This window comes from Pezoporus wallicus, unplaced genomic scaffold (genome assembly GCF_028554395.1).
Source record: "Pezoporus wallicus isolate ANWC-B61680 ecotype Strahan unplaced genomic scaffold, APGP_CSIRO_Pwel_v1 contig_13885, whole genome shotgun sequence".
Taxonomy (NCBI): Eukaryota; Metazoa; Chordata; class Aves; order Psittaciformes; family Psittacidae; genus Pezoporus; species Pezoporus wallicus.
The window spans coordinates 40,595-62,452 of record NW_026635188.1 but is presented as its reverse complement, the minus strand read 5'-3'; the positions used below and the strand labels follow the sequence as shown (position 1 = coordinate 62,452).

General features: G+C 42.9%; 1 long non-coding RNA gene across 1 annotated transcript; it reads right to left on the bottom strand.

Annotated features, from left to right (window-relative positions):
- Positions 1 to 761: 761 nt before the first annotated feature.
- On the bottom strand, positions 762 to 6,482 carry LOC130600274 (uncharacterized). Its single transcript, XR_008972422.1, has 3 exons — positions 6,362 to 6,482; positions 930 to 1,085; positions 762 to 828 (listed from the first exon to the last, which is right to left on the bottom strand). It is a non-coding gene; the product is annotated as an uncharacterized LOC130600274 (long non-coding RNA).
- Positions 6,483 to 21,858: the final 15,376 nt, after the last annotated feature.

The following is a 21,858-nucleotide window of genomic DNA, read 5'->3' as shown; positions in this document are numbered from 1 at the left end:
AAGGCTGATTTTCCTCTCCTTCCCCTCCTGCTGAGCAAGAGCCCAATAGGAGGAGGAAGGGCCAATCAAGATCTTACAGTTGGAAGATCTTGCAATTTTATACAGCTGCTGAATCCCTCAGGAAATATACCGGAGTAGGTAAAAAAGGTATCTGCTTTTTCTTCAGCTATAAAGGGAATCGCTTGAGAGGTGCTACAACAGAGGAACACCCTCCCGACGACACCAAGGAAAATGCTATGGTTTAACTTAAAGGAAACAAAGTGCAATCCCACATTACTCAAAGCCAGTTCCTATGAAAGATATAGTTTTCATGACCAGCCAACTTAGGCAATGAATGAGTGATTAAAATCATCAGCTGATGGTTTTCTTCTAAGAAATGACAGATTAGACCGTAAAACACTGTAGTTTGATGTGTTAAAACAGACACTAGAACAAATCAATCAAACCTTTTTGTACCACACGTTAATGACAGACATTCCTTCAGCAAAGAATTTTTTCATCAGTTCCCTACACTGTAGATAAATTGAAATATATGAATCTATTTTCAAAGTAGGTGATTTAAAAGCAGTATTAAAGTAAGACAGAGACAAATAGTTAAACTTTCCTCTAAAGAACCAGAGGTCAGTCTTCCTTAATGTCAAATTTTAGTCTGTAATGCATTTATTTTCTTAAGATATTTTTTTTCTTTTCAAATCAGATAAACCTTTACACAGGATAGTCTGATTTTTGCAGCTACTGCTGCTTCAGAAGGGAAGTCCTTTTTGCCTCTTTCCCCTGTCTCTGTAGGTCTCCTGCAGCAAGCACTTTCCCTCAGCACCTGCCTGTGAGCTGTGGGTGTGTGAGAGAAAAGAGATTAATGAAGTAGTTTCAGTGCAGTCTGTATGCAAAGATATAAACCCAGCCAGAAAGGAATGCACTCCAGTTTTGACCTCTTCCAAGAACCCAAGTTTTTTTGTAGACAGCTGAATCAAACCCACAGCAGAAATGGGCTTATCAAGCTGATCGTGTCTCATCAAAGGGAACGGCAGGACGCATTTTGGGGATGGAGATATCACTTATTCAGGAGAACAGGAGGTTGTAGGAAACTGAAAAAGCCAGAGAGTAAATACAGAGTGACTAAAGCCTGGAAAAAAAGGACCAGTCTGCAAAGGGATTTTGGTGGGATACTTTTTGTGGTTTTGTTTGTTTAACTCTTCTGTCTCACTTTAGGGTTTTTCATCAATTTTCAGTTTGCTGCTGGAGCTCAGGGATTGTGTTTTGAAGAGGTGCTGCAGCTGTTCTCAGAGCTGCCACCAGGCAAAAAGCCCACCACAGCCATTCACCAGAGGGAACGGGGGACTGATCCATAGAGAGTCTCATTTTCTCTCAGACAATATGAAGGATCTTAAGAAATACAAAAATATGCCAAAGCTTCTGAAACCTCATCATTTGTAATGTCACTGACTTGGTGAGGTGGGAAGGCACCTCTTGGATCATCTTGTCTAACACCCGTGCTCTATCAGGTCACCCAGAACACATTGCTCAGTGCATCCAGTCAGGTTTCAAACTTCCCCCAAGATGGAGATTGCACACCCTCTCTGGGCTGCCCAAACCATGAGGCATGGCCTATTAAGTGTGATATCACTATCACAAATATTTCAGTTTCAGCTTTTCTAATGTGGCAATATAAAAAGTAGCTTCTATCTCTCTGTGCTCATGCTTAGCACCATTATGAAAGTCAGTTTCCACCAGCTTCAGATGCATACAATAAAATATACTTCCCACTAACTTAAGACTAGAATCATTTAGGCTGGGAAAGACCTTTAAGATCATACAGTCCCATTGTAAGAGACATAGACGAAAGAATACAAGAACTAGAAAGAGTCTGTTGCTGTGCGCAATCCATAATTCCTCTTGTATGAAAATACTTCCAGCAGCAGCCTGCCCCTCTGCCAGGCCCTGGAGCGAGCAGGGCAAGCTGCCCTTTACAAGCATAGGCTCTGCTGCGTGTGAGCATGTCACTGTGACCTGCTGAGATCCTACCCTTGGGTTTATTAGCCCAAGCAGACTACACAAACCACATATTGTCTTTTACTCAGGCTTGCCCTTTCCAAATATTAATCCCTTTGTTATTCAGTGGATTTGCTTGCTTACAATGAGACTTGAACACCAGCTAATACTCTACATGATACCAACCACAGAGGACCAGATATCCTCCATGCAAGGTGCCTTTCTGCTCCAGGGACAAGCAGGAACACTCAAGCAGTATCCCATCCCACTGCCCTCACTGGTAGTGTGCTTGGTGGCTGCAGCCTTGCTGGCCTGCCCAGTAAACATGTGCCTGCAGTGTACCAAAGCCTGCCAGGTTCTTTGCAGCACCCAGCCATCCCTGCTGCCACACAGAACAGCCCCAGGGAAGCTGCTGGCTGAGATTTCAATTTGTTGCAGCAGCACTCTCCTGAAATACTGGGAAAGGCATTTAACAGTATTCCCAGCAGGTGCCCACTGCTGTATCCCTACCAGTTCAGCCCAGCCCTTGGAAGTAGCTGCTCAGGCAGAGCGCTGTGGGAAGTCTGCAGTCTGAATGTCAGCACAAGATCTGGGCATGGCCCTTGCTGTGGCTAACACCCCATAAAGGCAAGACCCTCAGTTCATGAGCTTAGAACAGTCTTTGCTTCTCTTTTCCTTGGCTTTTTCACCAGCAGGGGAAGGGATGCTCAGAGGAGGCAGAACAAGGGCCAACCTGTCCATCTTTTTACTGCTCTCCTCAGAGTCATTCCAATCACACCAGCCCTGGCACACCCAATCAGTTTTATCGCTCTAATGCACCCGGTCTGCTTAGAATCCCCTTTGGTGTTCATTTAATTCAATAATAATACTGCCTAAATGCTTGTGAACACCTCTAGGTGAATACCAGGGAGAGCACAACCTGCCCACTGGCACATCCTTGCACAGCTGATGGATGTGCAGGAGTGTGAGATTCCTGAAGCATTAAGGTTGCTGAAGTTTGTGTCTAAGTTTAGAAAAGGATCTCTCTTCTGCCTGACATGAAGGACAGGTGCCTTCTGCAGGAGATCTGCGCAAAAACTGTGCATTAATAAACATCAGCTTCCCTGGGGCAGCTCCTGCTGTTTTGGCTTGCAGACCAAGATGCAGGAGGCAGTGAGAAGCAGTAACCTGTGGGACAGTTTGCCTCCCCTGCACAGGCTGCTGAGGCTGGAGTGAGCACAGCACCTCCACCAGATCCCAAACCAATTCAACCCCTGTCTGACGCTTTAACATTTGCTGTGGGTATATTTGCCCTTGACCTTTCAGGGATCTTTAACTTAGTGTTTTTAACAAAGGGGACATAGGGGAGATGACAAAGAAACAAAAGACACAGAAAGTAGTTACACCCTTGTCTTCAAATTTTGACAACACAGTACCTTAAGTACTTAAAGTTATTCATGTCCTTATCCTGACTCCTGCTTCTCTGAGATGCTCCATGACATCCCTGTGTAAGAAGCCTATTTGGACATGTTAAAATAACAGGAGCTTCTGCCCAGTCCCTCCTGCTCTAACACATCCAGCAAGTACAGGCTCACAGCAAGAGCTGGTTTTGCTTTTCCCAAGGATACAAAAAATATGTTTTCAGCTGCCACACTTGAAAACCCAGTGCCACAATATTCTCACACTGTGCAATAACTTCACAGAACATATTTCTGTGAAGAAAAATCCTTCTTTTTCTTACCGCATGCAGATATGCAACGCCTTAGCTTGCTTTTCCTAGAAACATTCCTGAGTATGTGAAGAGAGTGAAAGAACAGGTAACCTTTCTGACTGTTGTCTTGTATGAGCCAGAAAATAAGTAGCAGATAAGACCAATTACCACGGACAGAAAAGGAGAGGCAGGATTTAAAGAAGAGGGATTGAAAATGCATCACTTAGTCTTGTTCTTAATTGCATATTGCACAGCTGGAGTAAATAAATGGACACTTGTCTTAAGTGCTGCACAGCAGCAAGGGGCAGGAGGAGTACCTTAGGGCTCAGTGGCGGGGGGTGAGTCTCCTTTAGCAAATATCCAGTGAGAAGAAGCCAGTTACTTTAAGCTGGTGTTTGAGAGGAGGCAGAGCTACTGCCTAGCTCATTACATGCCTAAACGAATCATAGAATGGTTTGGGTTGGAAGGGACCATCTCATTCCAACCCCTGTCATGGGCAGGAAAACCTTCCACTAGACCAGGCTGCGTCAAACCCCATTCAACCTGGCCTTGAATGCTGCCAGGGATGGGGCACCACAGCTTCTCTGGGCAACATGTTCCAGTGTCTCACCACCCTCACAGGGAAGAATTCCTTCCTTATACCTAGTCTAAATCTACCCTCTCTCAGCCATTCTCCCTTGCCCTGTCTCTACATGCCTTTGTAAAATGTCCCCCTACAGCTTTCTTTTTCACCCCTTTAGTTATTGTAAGACTGCTATAAGGTGTCCTGGATTCAGCTGTAACAGTTAATTTTCTTCCTAGTAGCTGGTGCAGTGCTGTGTTTTGGCTTTAGTCTGACAACAATGCTGATAACACACCGATGTTTTAGCTGTTGCTAAGTAGCACTTACCCTGAACAAGGATTTTTCAGTCTCATGCTCTGGCAGTGAGGAAGGGCACGGGAATCCAGGAGGAAGCAGGACACCTGACCCAAACTAGCCAAAAGGGCATTCCATACCACAGCACACAGGAAGAAATTGGCTGAGAGGTGACAATCGCTGCTCGGTTTGGGTTGGGTATCAGTGGGTGAATGGTGAGCAATTGTATTGTCATAGAATTATAGAATCAGAGAATAGTCAGGGTTGGAAAGGACCTTAAGATCATCCAGTTCTAAGCCCCCTGCCATGGGCAGGGACACCTCACACTAAACCATCTCACCCAAGGCTCTGTCCAACCTGGCCTTGAACACCGCCAGGGATGGAGCATTCACAGCTTCCCTGGGCAACCCATTCCAGTGCCTCACCACCCTTACAGTAAAGAATATCTGCCTTATATCCAAACTAAACTTCCTCTGTTTAAGTTTTTACCTGTTACCCTTTGTCATGTCACTACAGTCCCTATTGAATAGTCCCTCCCCAGCATCCCCGTAGCCACCCTTCAGATACTGGAAGGCTGCTATGAGGTCTCTACGTGGCCTTCTCTTCTCCAGGCTGAACAGCCCCAACTTCCTCAGCCTGTCTTCATACGGGAGGTGCTTCAGTCCCCTGATCACCCTCGTGGCCCTCCTCTGGACTTGTTTCAATAGTTCCATGTCCTTTTTATGTTGAGGACACCAGAACTGCACACAATACTCCAGGTGAGGTCTCACAGGAGCAGAGTAAAGGGGCAGGATCACCTCCTTCGACCTGCTGGTCACGCTCCTTTTGATGCAGCCCAGGATACGGTTGGCTTTCTGGGCTGCGAGCACACACTGCCGCCTCATGTTGAGTTTCTCATTGACCAACACCCCCAGGTCCTTCTCCGCAGGGCTGCTCTGAATCTCTTCTCTGCCCAACCTGTAGCTGTGCCTGGGGTTGCTCCAACCCAGGTGTAGGACCTTGCACTTGGCATGGTTAAACTTCATGAGGTTGGCATCAGCCCACCTCACAAGCATGTCGAGGTCCCTCTGGATGGCATTCCCTTCCCTCCAGCGTATCAACCGAACCACACAGCTTGGTGTCATTGGCAAACTTGCTGATGGTGCACTCAATCTCACTGCATACTTAAGATCTTTTAAGGTTCCCCAGATGGAAGTAATGGCCTTTATTATTAAATGCCATTGAGAAACTGGTTGATACAAGTATTGTCCTACTTATAATTTTCAACATGAATAAGCTCTGCTTGGAAATTACATTACATATTTCCACATCACTCAGCAGCATATAAGACTGTCTAAAAATACAGACATACTTAAATAAATCATTTTAATAAAGACAACAAGAGGGAAATCCTGCCTGAGCAGTTTGATGGCCTTCTAAGATGGGGCTACGGAACTGATGGACAGGGGTAGAGCAGTTGATGTCATCTACCTGGACTTGTGCAAAGCATTCAACACTGTCACGCATGACATCCTTGTCTCTAAATTGGAGAAACATCAATTTGATGGATGGACCACTCTGTGGATAAAGAACTGGCTGGATGGTCGCACGTAAAGAGTTGTGGTCAATGGCTCAGTGTCCAGCTGGAGACCAGTAACGAGTGGTGTCCCTCAGGGATCAGTGTTGGGACCGGTCTTGTTCAACATCTTTGTGATTGTGCATCACTTGTGTTTGTTTTGAAGGTTTTTTGTTTTCCTTTTTCCCTTTTGCTTTTTAGTTTTATATTGTATCCCTTTGTTTTTTACCTTATCATTATTATTAGTAGTAGTGGGTTTGTATTACTATACCTTAGTTACTGGACTGGTCTTATTTCAACCCATGAGATTTACATTCTTTCAATTCTCCTCCACATCCCTGTGGAAGAGGGGGGGAGAAAAAGGTGGGACTGAGCAAGCGGTTGCATAGTTCTCGAGTTTCCAGCTGAGATTAAACTATGACATAAGGTCTCCCTGGAGCCTTCTCTTCTCCAGGTTGAACAACCCCAACTTTCTCAGCCTGTCTTCATGGGAAAGGTGCCCCAGGCCCTGGAGCATTTTTGTGGCCCCTTTGGACTTGCTTCAGCAGGTGCACGTCCTTCTCATGTTGTTGCCCCACAGCTGGGCAAAGTGTTCTAGGTGGTATCTCACCAGAGCAGAGTGGAGGGGCAGAATCAACTCCATCAACCTGCTGGTCATGCTTCTTTTGATGCAGCCCAGGACATGGTTGGTTTCTGGGCTGCAAGCGCACACTGCAGGCTCATGGGGAGCTTCTTAAAATCAACAAAGAACTACACTCTCAATTAATAAAACAAAATAGATCTCCCGCAGGTAATGAGAAAGGAAAATTGCGGAGCCAGAGGGAAGAGCAGCTGAAATTTGACAGTGAAAACTGGAAAGAAGTAAAATCAGCACAGCAAAGTTTGCCCAGTATGTCAGGGAAACACTTTGTGGTAGGAAGGTAATAGTTAAGAAAGCTATGATTATTGCATGGAAATTTAATTTGCTTCCATCAGTCACCATTATAGCAGATACCACCCTACACATCACTGGGGCCTATGAGTTGAGATAGCAACTTTTGTGCTCTGTCCATAGTGTGCAGCACTGCAGGATGGTGCCTGACTGTACAAGGTGCTGATAAACTGTGCTGAACCACATCTGCCTTCACAGGAGAAACCAGGAGAGCTGGCACTTGCTGTGTTTTGCAGAGCTTTACCCCAAGCACCACCTCCCCCTCCATGCCCCTTCCCCAGGCAATAATGGGTCTATTCAAGCTATTTCAATGGTCTTTTGATTAAAAAAAAAAAAATCTCTCTCCACCATTAGGTATTCGCAGGCACCAATGTCTGCTTTGGCTGTGGACACATCCGCTCTCCATCCTGGTGGTGGCTTCCAACAAAACAAATCAGTTGCTGTAAGCGGAGAGCTTGAGTCATGTCAACGTTACCACTGGTTAATATATTCAGAGATGGACAAATATGAATTCATTGAAAAAACAGTGTATCCATGGATTGCATTCCTTTCCTTATGCCAGCAAGCAGGTGAGTTGGCAGTGTATTCTCAAGATCTTTTCCATCAGTGTCAGATGATAACACTGCTCCTAGTCTGGAAAAACTTAGGGGGAAAAATCAAGTGTGAAAGAAAAAGGTGAAAAACTGCTTGTGGGGTGTTTTCTGATGACTAGAGAGCTGATCATAGAACACTAGAATGGTTTGCATTGGAAGGGACCTCAAAGATCATCTAGGTCCAATCCCCTGCCATGGGCAGGGACACCTTTCACTCAAAGCCGTGCAGGAGGGAGACGTTCTCAAAACAAACCTCCAGTGTGTGCAGGAAAGAGTACTTCCCCTTACACAGCATTTGTGTAGAAACTGTCCTGCTTTAGGGGTTATATCAGCCAGTTACTGTTGGAGGCTTTGGAAGTCTCTGGGCAGGTTATCACATGTTTGTAGCCATGGAAATTTGGTGCATGTGGGAAGTGGCCCTATTTTAAGAAAAATCAGTTTCAAAAAGCAATTTAATTTAGTGCAAAACTCCAACAGGGGTTCTTTGATAGCAGATTAATCTTGAGGTATCAATTTAGCCGAAATGAACTCCTTGCCAAACTAAGCAAGACATGTTATGGGTTAGATGAAGAAGTTATGGAAGAAGCTGGATGTCAGGCACTAAGATGATGTCAGCCCCTATGGGTCTCCAAAAGCTATCCATGGTGTTTAAACCTGATTTTGGACTGCTCAGATGGGATTTCAAACTTTTGAAAATATCACTTCTGAAAACATTATACTGAGTGGGATGCACATTTTTGCCAAGAGGCCTGTAAAACATTAGCCTCTTGGTAGGGCAAGTGGCTGGAGGACAGCAGGGAGCCGGAACAGTCTGTCTGTCCCACCAGCTCACCATACCATTCAGCACAGTCTGTGTCTCTGGAAAGCCCCTTTCTCCAAAACTAGGCTGTGTTTTTCAGCCCCAAAACCTCGTCTACCAAATCATTGCTTTAGAAAAGCCAAAATGCTAGAGTTTTGTCAATATGAAAGTAAAATTCTAACAAGCATTTGCTCTCCTGCCTTTTGGAAGTTGATCAAAAGCTCTCTGGCTCTGGCAAGCAAGAACTAAAGCATTATTTGTTTGAGTGTCTTCAACTCTTTGCAACCTGCCTTTGCTCTCTGGTTTGCCTGTGGAAGAAGTCTGCCAGGCTTTTGGGTGGGGAGGAGGCAGCTGAAAGCTGAGCCTGTGAAACAAAACTTTACAGAGGGTACCTAGAAACTGCTTATGTTATTTTGCAAATGCATTGAAAATAAATGTTTCAGTTGCACTGAAAAGCAACATTTTGGGATTTTTTTATTCTTAAGTGGCTTTTCATTCTGAAGTGTTTTATTTTGCTTTGCACCTTACTGAAAAGAGAAAATCTGTTTCACTGTAACAAAATGTTCTAAATGGCTGATCTGAAATTAATTGCTTTTTATCTTGTTATGTGAAGGAAACTTTGATGCTTTGGGCTTTCTTTTCATTTTGCTGTGAAAACAAGTAGCAATATTGTGCAGCTTTCCCAGGCAAAGGAATATTGAATTTCAACCAGATCTTGTTAAAAATCACAAGCATATGAATTGCAGAGTTTTATCTGTATCTTTACGAACAAAGATTTTTTTATTCTGTTTTTCCTGGAGTTAACAAAGATTTGTGAGCTATGGGAAGAGGCTGGGGAAGTCTAATTTGTTGCTTCTTAGTGGTACAGATGTAAAACATTATCTGTATCCTTATTTACAGCTAATAGCAAGATAACATGCCCAAGAGACAATTCATAGGCTCTTTGAAGTGCTTGTTAGCTCAGAAACACAACATCCCACAGCATTCAGCAAATAACAAAGGCTTGCAAAGGTATTGTTAAGTTTATTGTTAGAGAATAAAGATGATGTGAATGGACACAGGACTATAAATATAATTTCATGAAAGGCCACTGAGAGGAAAAATTGAAACCAGCACCTTTGCGGCCTGACCACAGAAGCAAAGAGGGGTGAAGCCATGCGAGGGTGATGGAGGAGGGTCCTGGGCCAGCTGAGCTGAAAGCTCGTGGGAGGGTAATCAGCTGCTCCAGTGACTCTAAAAGCAAAAGTGTGGCCTGAAATCACACTCATTTGACTTCAGCGCTTGTTCCCAGGCTTTTACCATGGTTGCAGCTTCCTTGGAGAGTATACCTTTGTTGCCAAAGTGTGTACTGGAGAAAAATGAGGTGCCAGGCGTGGCTGAGTTGGGTCAGTGCCTAAGATCAGGAGGCACAGCTTTGACAGGGCTGAAGGCTTTCCGCTTTGATAAGGGAAAAAAAACAGGAATTTTCTACATTTCCAGTCTCAGTCTAACTGACTAGAGCTCTTCCCTCTTGTGTTGCCATGTGGCAGGGCAGGTCCCTTCTCTGTCAGAACCTCCTTGCTGATAATTCAGGAACACACACCTCTCTCCATGTTTAATTCTCACTTCCCTCTGTCCCTGCAGTGTTATACACAGCATGGTAAATCCCAAGAAATAGTCATATTGTCATCTTTTTCCAGGGTTACTTGAAGACTTCCATTGTGAGCAGCCTGAGAAATTGCCTTGAACAACATTACGGCAAAAGTCCCTGTTGCCATAAATGACAGAAATGAGCCTGCTGTAGAGTCACGGGTGAAGGCTGCACTGTCCCTCTCTGCTCTCTTGGTGCAGGTTTGCTCTATCAAAAGAATTACTGCATTGGAATAAACTGTTACTGTGCCAGACTTCCCACCCCTGAGAGCGTTACTGTATAACTTATTATGAAAAGAGCATTTGATTGGAGGAACATACAGATGGTCAAACCTACTTTACACTCATTAGGAGCTGAAGTGAAGGTTAAGCGAGAGGATGAGCTTTCAGGGATGCAGTCAGATGGGACATAAATGAAGGGAAATAACTTTTTCTGGTAACAGGAAAACTACCACCATTGCACAAAAATGTTTTTTAAGTTTAGTGAGACTTTTTCCAGTTACTGGCATGGGCAGTGAGCAAACTGTTCTCCTGGCCTAGGGACTATGGGAGCCACTCCTCTCCCAGGCTTCATCTGAATTTTAAAATGAATTTATTCTCCTGGATACTATTATATTTTTCTTTGGTTTTGGGGGGTTTATTTTTGTTTTTGTTTTATTGTACTAGGATGTTCTGGGGATGATTCCAGAACCTGATTAAAAGACAAAGCTCTGACCAAGTGCACACAGAGAAGCCTTGTCCCAAGCCCTGTCCCCAGCAGGTCCCTGTCTGCAGGCCCAGGGGGGCTCCATGGCAGCTTACATCAGTACCCACAGCCCTTGCATCACACACATGCCCCATTTTGTAATCAGAAAAAATTTCTTTCACCTGTCCAAAAATAATCCATGGGGAGTAATGCACATCTCCAGTACTGAAACCGCATCTTGCCCTGCCAACACTTCACATGCTCCGTCAGTTCCAGCGTTGTCCAGAATACTGAGTAGCAAACTTCATGTATGCTCTTTGGCTATCTAAAAAGCTCTGAGACTCTGAAAGCTGGAGATTTGCCTTCTGCCTCACTGTTCCCTCATTTTAAATGATTCCAACAGCAAGTCATAGGATTTTCAGGCACTATGGCTCATAACCTGATGTGCAGTCCCTTTCCAAGGGCTGGTAACAAGACAGTGACCCAGGCAAAGAGATTTTAAATTTATCCCTACCCACAGCGTATCGAGCACCATGCCTCTTAGTATCACTGCAACATGTGTGACTGCAGTCTTCTCCCACTTTGTCTTACACTCATGCAGATGCACATATGCTGAGGATCCTGATCAACTCTGGAAAATAAGGTACAAAACCCCTATATCTTTTGTTCCAAGAAAAAAAAGCTGATTTTTTTTTTTTTTTTTTTTTGCCTACACAGGTGAAAAAATGAATATTCTGTTTGTACATGACTGGGAGGAAAGGAAAACTGTGGGGAAATGATGTGTGAGAACCAACTCTGCCTGTGCTTTCTGGAGATGGTTCTCAGCTGCAAAGATTTTTTGTTTACTGCAAGTATGTCTGCAATTTTTGAACCACTCAAATAGAAGTAAGAGCCCTCTGCTTTGAATAATATCTCTGCAACAGCTCCATTTTATCCTTAAAGATCTCCATTGCCTCTAAGCAAGGACACCTTCCACTAGACCAGGCTACTCAAAGCCCCATCCAACCTGGCCTTGAACACTTTATGAATATTTATGATAACCTTCAGAAATGCCCCACTCCAGCCAGAGTTCAGCACTCAGCTTCTCAGGGAGAAGATGCAAAATCTCTGCAAAACAGGCTGAAAGTCCTCCTCTTTTCAGACAGCTTTGCACAGCCTCGATGAGACTTTGAGATGGGCTTTGACAGCATGCGGCAACTGTCACACCAGCAGCAGCATGCACAGCACTTCCCAGCTCTCCTGTCCACCGTCACTTGCTCTGCCCAGAGAGTAGTGGCGTGTCCCACACACTTGGCAAACAAGTGCCCCCTTGACTTCTGGCATTTCTGCTGCAGCCAAAAAGCCATTTCACAGCAGGGTGCCTGTCTCCTGCTTTTCTCTGGCCTCTTCCACTAAGCCCTTGCTCCTGGAGGTCCCCAAGCACACGTTTAAATATGATTAAATTTGAAGATATGCTTAAACTAAACATGCAGTAGTAGAGATCACCCAAAAGAGGATCCCATCCAAATCAATAACCATGAGTAGTGACTTTTGGAGGGTGGGTCTATTGGAACCCCCATTGGTCCCCAGGACCAGCAGTGCCATGATGTGATGCATGGGGCTGTTCACCTGTGACCCATGGCTGTGACTGAAATCGACTTTCATTTGCTGCTCCCTGGTCCCTCTACCGCTTTTTAGTTGTGCTGTGAAAGTCATCTGATGCACAATTAAAATCCCAATGGAGAAAGCTCTCAGGCTGGTACCTACTCAGAGGGATTGTTTTGCAAAGGGTCAGTCAGGCAGGTTGTTAGGTAGAGACATACAGAAGTGGTGATTTGGATAATCAGTTTCTAGAGGTCACTAGTGGGGAATGACTTCTGCTTTTGAAGTAAAGTTACCAGTGATTGTTACCCTTTCTCAGTTTCTCTGCGTTAATACACATTAGCTTTATTTTTTTATCCATGTGCAAACATGGAGATTTTTTTTTCAGATTGGATGAGTTTTACAGCTCCACATCTCAACTGGTCTACAACATGTTCTTTGTAACTATTACCCTGTTGATGTACTGAGAATGACTTTCCTACATGACTGAGGGAAAGTACTTTGGAAATTATAAATGGGATTTTACAAGGCTGTGTTTTATTTTATATTGATCTGCAGCTGTTAACGTGTCCTAAAAATGCTGAATTGCTCTTAATGAGAACATGGATATGCTATTGCAGACTAATTTCACCATCCTTCAGTTTTATAGCTACTGGATTTATGCAGTTAGCTTTTTTTTTTTTTTTTCTTTTCCAGGCTGTAGGTTGTCTGAAAAAGAATCTTGAAATGTCGGTCTAAATCAATACAGCAGCAGAGAATCAGCAAATACAAGCTTGTAAGCTTGAAGAAGAAGGGAGCATCAACAATACTGTAAGCATCTCTTTACATAAGCCAAAGTTTCAATGACAGTTCTGCCACTCAGGGCAAGGAAGTGTTTCTGTGCCACTTCAGTCCCTTTTCTTAATCCAGCCCTTTGTTCCAAAAACATCCTGAGCCATTCTCAGTCAAGGCAGTCAGACCTGATGGTACAGCCTTGTGGCCTGCTGCTGTTTAATCATGTCCTGTACGATGAGCATCTAAGATCTGAGAAGAACCATGTCCAAGCTTGGCATCTTCCTCCTTGCCCCAGCAGGCATTACAGCCAGGAGTTTGCCCAGGGCTTGGACCAGCCAGCCCCTGGCTCTTCACCAAGATGCGTCCATTTCACAGGAGGGCATGGTATTCATTTTTCATCTATGTGATCTCCAAGCTGAAATGAAATGACAAACATGCATCTTCTTTATTCTTCTCCTGTCAGTAGGTGCATGAGTAGCAGTGCATTTTAAACAGGTCAGCAAACTAGACAGGCTGATGTCACTGTTAGCTCTGTAACACCATTCCTCAGCACCGCCTCTGCCTACACCATCCATTGCAACCATATTTTGGCTGAGAGCACCAGGAGTGATCAGTGTCCCCCTGCAGCCATACAGTCAGGCACTGCACACATCAGCTCTGCTCTTCTGGTCTCACTTCCCCCACTGGCATGGCTCAGCTGATGCAAAGAGACATGCTTCTGCCTTCTCTCCTTCAGCTGAGAATGAGCTCAGGAAGCAGGAAGACTAATGAAAATTGAGCAGTCTTCCTTGGTCAAAGGGACATACTCCTTTAGTGTTACGTGCGTGCCAAACCACCACAGGTGATGGACTTTATAGGAGCGAAGGCAAGATGGAGATAGATGGAAATTACTAGTAGCCAGAGCACCCTATTATAGCCTTAAAGTTTGTATTTTTAGGGATGTCCATTGGACAAGACAGCTTTGCTTGCTGTAGGATCGCACTGATTGCCTCATTCTTGGACAGATCTGAGAGAAAGTGTTAATTTCCCACAAAACTGGATTTTCCAAAGTGATGGTGGAAGCACTATTTTGCAGGGTATGGGCATCAGATACAATTTATAGTCTTTATTTACTCACCAGCCAAACAGAGATTAAATTTGCCCTAGAATTAATATATGCTTTCGGTAGGTGGTACCAATGTGCTGCTTCTGTGGTTTCCCTTTATATTTTAGGGTTAACATATTAAATTTGCTTTCCAAGTTGCTTTTGCCAAATTTATGCAATTTATGCCAAATTAATTCTCCTCCTGGCTGCAGTTTTTGTGCTTCTTGTAACATGTTTTCCCTGCATTTATTTTTTTCCAATTTCCTTTTCTACCTATGCATTACATACTTTCCAGCTGACAGAACAAAAGGGAACGTTCAGAAACTCATCCAAAAAAAATAAAAGTAATTGACACAGGCACCAGCAAGAGAGTATAATTAATTTGGGCAATCCATTCTTGAAAGTCAAAATCCCTCTCTGTGCCATGCTGAGGTGCCAGAGCACCACACTGCTTGACCTGCCAGTTATGCAGAAGCCTTCATGCTTCTGCTCTGCATTTGCCCTGAAACACCTGGCTAACTGCAGGGAGATGCCAACATGCACGGGACCCAGAAAGGAGGGGAACTGAGTTGTTTTCATGGTTTAAACCCGATGTCAATAAAACAAAACCCATTCTTCAAGGGATAATTCAGACCTTGCCATTACTGGGTGAATGACTTACACATTAGATTATGGTCTCCTGCTCTTTCATTACTTCTTCACTCACAGCCTCATAGCCCTTGCAATCCTTTCTGTAAAATAAGCTGTTTCCCCCCAAAGCAGCTGTCTTACCCAGCTCACCTCATAGTGTGGCAGGTTAGGTGCTTTCCTGGAACAAGTGAGATGAGCTTTGGATCTTCCTCAACAGAGTTAGGAACTGAACATTCACACACACTCTCCTCACTAATACAGGGAAAGAAGCAGTGTTGCCATTTTTTAAAGGAGCTATGGCTGTGCCACTTCTGTGTTGAAAACTGCACAAACATACCTACTTGGTGAGACCCCTCAGCAGTCAGGTGGAGGGACACTGACTTGTGAATCTTATACAGGCACATGTTTGAGACAAATGTAATGACTTGCATAGCACCAAAAGTAGCAGTTCTTTCACCCTGTGCAACAACAGCACTCACGATGCTGAAAGTATTGCAGCAGCTGCAGTCTAAGCATCTACCACAGCTTTACAAAAATTTAACAGTGTTTCTCCTTATTGCATGCTCAGGAGACAGTTTAAGAGAATGGAAATAGAAATTCTAGTTTGAGACCCTACTGCTCCCACAAATAAGCAATGTTCTACTTGCTTTTGCATGCTATTACAATAATAAAATACAATAAATAAAATCTAAGTACCATGGGAGGCAGATGGAGAACCCATTGGCCTTGAAGGCAAGCATTTCTTCCATGCTCTCATTTATTCTAAATATGTACATGAATACATGAAACAGGAAAAGCAACACAAACACTATAGTACTTTTACCTTTGCTGAAACCTCAAAATCTCATGTTACATAAATGCATTCAGGAAAGGAATTTCTCCTCCCACAACCTCCCTCCCTCTCCCCAGGCGTCTCCTAAAGTTGTTCCATTAAAAACTAACTGCTATACATCCCGCAGTGTAAGTATATTCAGAGCTAAAACCATATGGTCTATAGCAGCAGATGGATATGGGCAGAAGACGGGCACAGAATACTGCAGTGTATCAAAGAAATGATGGGAAATTGTAAAACAGTTATTGTGGGTTAACCCCAGCCAGCAGCTAAGCACCACACAGCCACTTGCTCTTTTCCCCTGCAGTGGGACGTGGGAAAGAACTGGAAGGGTAAAGTGAGAAAATTCATGGGTTGAGATAAAGATGGTTTAATGGGTAAAGCAAAAGCTGCACACACAAGCAAAGCAGAAAAAGTAATTCATTCACCACTTCCCATGGTCAGGCAGGTGTTCAGCTGTCTAAAGGAGAGCAGAGCTCCATCACACGTAGTGGTTACTTGGGAAGAAAAACACCATCACTCCTAATGTCCCTCTTCCCTTTTCTTGCCTCAGCTTTACATGCTGAGCATGACACCATATGGTAGGGGATATGCCTTGGGTCAGTGGGAGTCACGTGTTCCGGCTGTCCTCTCACTACTCCTTGTGCACCCCCAGCCTGCTCACTGGTGGAGTGGTGTAAGGAGCAAAGGCCTTGACTCTGTGTAAACACTGCTCAGCAATAGTGAACACATCCCTGTGTTATCAACACTGTTACCAGCACAAATCTAAAACATAGCTCCCCACAAGCTACTATGAACGACTGTCAACAGAAGAAATGCAAAATGGAGCAAAACTGCTCAGATATGGCTATAAGCAACTTTTTTCCCTCTTATCTAGTAAAACTTTTCCTTCAACATTTGTGTGAGTGGATATTAGAGCTGCAAGACCAGTGTATTATCTGCCTCAGTGGTTTTGGCGCTTACCTTGTATCCCCTGTCACATGGGTGACAGACTGTTGGATTTTGACTATGCATATAAATTACTCAATAGTTTCATTTCAGAGGAAATCATCAAGGTTTTTTCTGAGCCTAAACATTCTTCTTCACATCCATCAACCTGCTTTCTGATGATACTAAAGACAAAATGAAAATATGACATATTTACTCATGACCTTACACAGGTATGGAAGGATGACCCAGACCAGCATTTTCATCACTTTGCAGTCATCTACTTTATCATTCACTAGGTGGTTAATGGAATTCATCTTCATGTGTCATCTAGTACTATTTTCAGAGTGCAGCCACACACTATCATCAATGATTAACATCTCAAATGCTATCATTTCTACAGCAGCTTTAATCAAAAGGTAAAAAATCACTTCTCTAAGGACTACATATGTAGTCCATTATTTGGCTTGATTGAAAAACAAGTAATCGCATAAACGAACGTGATAATTATATTTGAGATTGACCCAACCGATACATCAGTGAGGTGAGAAGACATGGAGAATCCAGCTGTTAACTGAGTTTCAAGCTTTATTATTCCTGTTTATCAAATCCATCTTCAGAAAAGATCTTAAGTTTTTTGTGTGTGCTGAGATGTGACGTGCTGGTGAGAACATGAAGTAATGTTTTACTGCACAAATGACAGAACAGAGCACCATGAAATACAGTAGCAAGAGACAAAACCCAAGATTTTGAATTTTTATTTTATTGATTGTTTTGCAAGTACATAGAAGGACTTCAACATTTAGTTTGCAGAGTTTACAGTACAACTACGTTTTCTATAATATTTCATTTTTTTTGCTTTTTCAGGGCAAGAGTCAATAAAATATAAAGTTAAATAAGTCCAATGTGATAATATAGTAGAATCATCATTTTCTTCAGGACAAATGGTATCAGCTATCCTGTCCTGTGAAGTGCTGTCAAGCAGGGGATATCTCAATGACATCCCAATTAACATTCACGCATATCATCAGCCACTGAAGAGGAGTAAGACAATCTCATCCCTGTAATACCAATCATCACAACTACTACTCAGAGTAAACCTCACCTACAAAACCACACTTGCCCCACAGAAAGGGAGATACTCAGAAGTGCTTTAATTTCTAATCCTACTTTACAAATCAGCTAAAAAAGTGGAGTCACAGCTTGTTGCAATTAGCTTGTGCGGACACATGAGATTTTCTTAACAATACCAATATTCTACCACAACATGTCCTCAAGATGAAAAAATTCAAGGGTGACATGCAGATATTTGCACCACTTATATATGAAGAAAGCCTGTTCTCCTTTCTTCCCCAGTTTTCAGCACTATAGTGACTTTCACTCTCTTGCATTAACAGTGACACAAATAAGACAAGCCAGAGAGCTCTTGGTGAAGTGCGATCTGCAAACTGAAGAGAAAAAAATAAGCTGTTGCACAGACCTTTGCTGGTTATTTCTCACAACATCCATGTGAGGTAGGATGAAAAACATCTCCTTTTCCAGCAACAGGAGATAAGGCAGAGAGCACAGATGACATTTGTCAAGGCAGTATGTGCAGAACTGGAAAAACAAAAACTCGGGAGTTCTTGGCTCTTACTTCTTTGCTTCAGAAACCAAGGTGCTAAACTCTCAGACATCAGATCATCAATCTTTTTATAGCTATACATTAATGATAGATATGGCTTCTGTGCGTATGCCAGCAAAGCACAGTTTTATGGCAGAAGCAGCATACTCCTGATGCTGCCCTTAGACACTTCCCTTGTACTTTATTTACGTCAATAAATGTTCATTGCAATAAACTAATCAATCAGTCTTACAATTAATGTAGCAGAGGTAATTGCAATAGATCACATTTCACTTATAGATTTCTTAAAGACTTCCCAGCTATTTAAATACATTTGTTTGTTTGCTTGTTTGGATATATTAACAGTTACTCCCTTTCCTTGTATAATAGTTTTTATATTCCTCCCCTAAAACCAGCATCCCTTCTGGGTACTCCTTATGAGAGCTTTGGGGGATGATGAACAAGACACCTTCAGGGATCACACACATCCCATCAAGAGCAGCTTTCCACCCATCCTTGGCCATGAAGGTAAAGGCAGGCACCTTCTGCTGTGTACAGCACTCCACAAGGGTCAGAATTGTCACTGAAGTGTCTTTATGCACTGGGGAAGAGGCCTCTGGTCTGCTCTATCCAAAACCAAAACTGTTTCATACTGAGCTAAAATGGAGTAAACTTTTCTTACACAGAGAATTTTAATCTGCAAAAACTCTGCAAGCAGAACTTCAGGCTACCTCCATAGCAATAGAAATAGCCAGACTTTAAGAATGTCACTTGTTTGGAACGAGTAAGTAACATAGCAAATACATCTAAACAGAGAAAAAAGCTGAAAACCAAATCTAGGTAAAAACTAGCTTGTGCTAATCCTGCATTAAGATATTTTAAAGCACTTTGATCAATATAGTTTCAAGTCTTGCATGCAAATTAGCTATCAACAAAAACCCTAGCATATGCTTAGCAGTAGCCTTTGTACAACACATTTCTTTGCCATGGGCTCAGCATCAGGCCTTGCCTATGCCTTCGGGCTGCACAACAGCCTATCACCTGTTAGCACCCAGCAGCTCAAGTCATATAACTTGGTACTATGGCAGTACTTTTGTACTAGCATAAAAGTGCTTACAAAGGCATTTTGTTTATTGCTTTGTGGGAAGAGGGATAATCTACACTGGTATTGACAAGAAATTTAAAAAGAACTGTTTAGAGTTAAGTGTAACTAAACAAAATAATCTCACTAATCAAAACAGTTTTACTGCTTTAAAACCTATGTATGTGTGGATCAAGACAAATTTTAAAATTGTCCATGAAAGAGAAGCATCTTTTATTTCAGAATGGAAAAAGTGCAGTACAAAGGCTAGTACAGAAGCTAAACATTGCTGGATTTTTTTATTCAATTTTTGGTTCCCTAGAAATGAGTTATACTTTTTCCACAACAAACACTGGCTATGGTGAATACCTCACCTACCTAGTATTCAGATGCCTTCCATACCATATCCCCATACTGTTTATCACTGCATATCACAGGTATGATAGGCATATATATATACATACATATTTATTCGTGCATCTACATTTTACATGTTTTTTCAGTCACTTAATTTGCTCCAGTCCTGATGTCAAAATTATGTCAGAATTATGTCAGGAACTATTGTAACTGAAGTGTTTAACACATTCTTATTTACATGAATGACAGAAACCATTATACTTGGAGGGAACACTGCATTTTAGTAAATGCAGATCTCCAGTCAATTCATGATCTGTACAATAAAGACATATTGTGCTGATCTGGGATGTGATATCTAATGCTGTCATACTACCTATTTGCAAAAATAACAGTAATTTTGTAATTAATAACAGGGAAAGGAAGATCTTTATCAAATAGCAGAACGAGTATGAGAGAATGACTTTTGATTTTGATTCTCTCACGGTGCTCATTCTAGTTATCATGAGTCCGCTTCCAAACTGTTTAATTTTTGCTGATTCCTCAACTGACAAGTGGTGCAAACTTTTTACACTTAACCAACTGTATTCCTTTAGAAAGAATCTTCTAAGTGCCCACAGCATTATCTTCCCAGTTCTCTATGTAACACTGCAAGGACAGACCTCACTCCAGAAACAATCTTAACTTGCCTTTGAATGGAGGCTAGGGAGAAGGATTATATCTGGAAAATAAGAGCAGTTCAAGTAGGACAGTTGTGCAGCTGCCAGCTGTATGCATGGGGACATACTCCTTCACATTAGCCCCATTCCTGTTTGCATGATTTAATTTGCCATCCAGAGGGACCTTGACATGCTCGTGAGGTGGGCTGATGCCAACCTCATGAAGTTTAACCATGACAAGTGCAAAGTCCTACACCTGGGTCAAGGCAATCCAGGCACAGCTACAGGTTGGGCAGAGAAGAGATTCAGAGCAGCCCTGCGGAGGAGGACTTGGGGATGTTGGTCAATGAGAAACTCAACATGAGCAGGCTTCAGTGTGAGCTCACGGCCCAGAAAGCCAACAACTATCATGGGCTGCATCAAAAGGAGCGTGACCAGCAGGTCAAAGGATGTGATCCTGCCCCTTTACTCTGCTCCTGTGAGACCTCACCTGGAGTATTGTGTGCAGTTCTGGTGTCCTCAACATAAAAAGGAGGTGGAACTATTGGAACAAGTCCAGAGGAGGGCCACGAGGATGATCAGGGGACTGAAGCACCTCCCATATGAAGATAGGCTGAGGAAGTTGGGGCTGTTCAGCCTGGAGAAGAGAAGGCCACGTAGAGACCTCATAGCAGCCTTCCGGTATCTGAAGGGTGGCTATAGGGATGCTGGGGATGGACTATTCATTAGGGACTGTAGTGACAGGACAAGGGGTAACGGGTAAAAACTTAGAGGAAGTTTAGTTTGGATATAAGGAAGAAGCTCTTTCCTGTAAGGGTGGTGAAGCACTGGAACTGGTTGCCCAGGGAAGCTGTGAATGCTCCATCCCTGGCGGTGTTCAAGGCCAGGTTGGACAGAGCCTTGGGTGATGTGGTTTAGTGTGAGGTGTCCCTGCCCATGGCAGGAGGGCTGGAACTGGATGATCTTAAGGTCCTTTCCGACTCCAACTATTCTCTGATTCTACGATTCTATGAATTATAAGGGATTAGAGTTGGACTGTGGGAGGTGTAGGACTCTTAATGTCAACAGACACACACTGTGAAACATCAGATACAGTCAAGGCTAAGGACCTAGTTATTTCCACCAGTATAAAGAGTTTTGTCACTCATGAAAATTTTCAAGAAAAGGGAAGTTCATATTCCTGATATCTCTCTACAGGTGTGTACATTTTCTCTAGACCACTCTAGGAAAAAACAACACACCTTCACAGGCACAGGAGAATGGACATCCTAAGTGCTGTAGTTCCAGAGCAATGGAGTGACTTGTAAGTTTAATGACATCAGGAAAAGGAGAAGCAATTGTAAGTTTGCATGGACATTTTCTGATTCTGTGTAAAAAAGCGTAATGTTTGGCAGAGAGACTACAAGGCTTTTTTTTTTTTTTTTTGACAATGTTTATATTAGCATAACATCATTCAAAATAAATTCACCCATCCATTAAAATTGGTAATGTAATGAAAGTAAAATACAATTCTGATAGTCACAGCCTGAGTTTAGCTATCTGGAAACTACTTAACAAGCCCTTAGAAAAATTAAAAAAAAAAAATAAAAAGAAGACAAATAAGAAG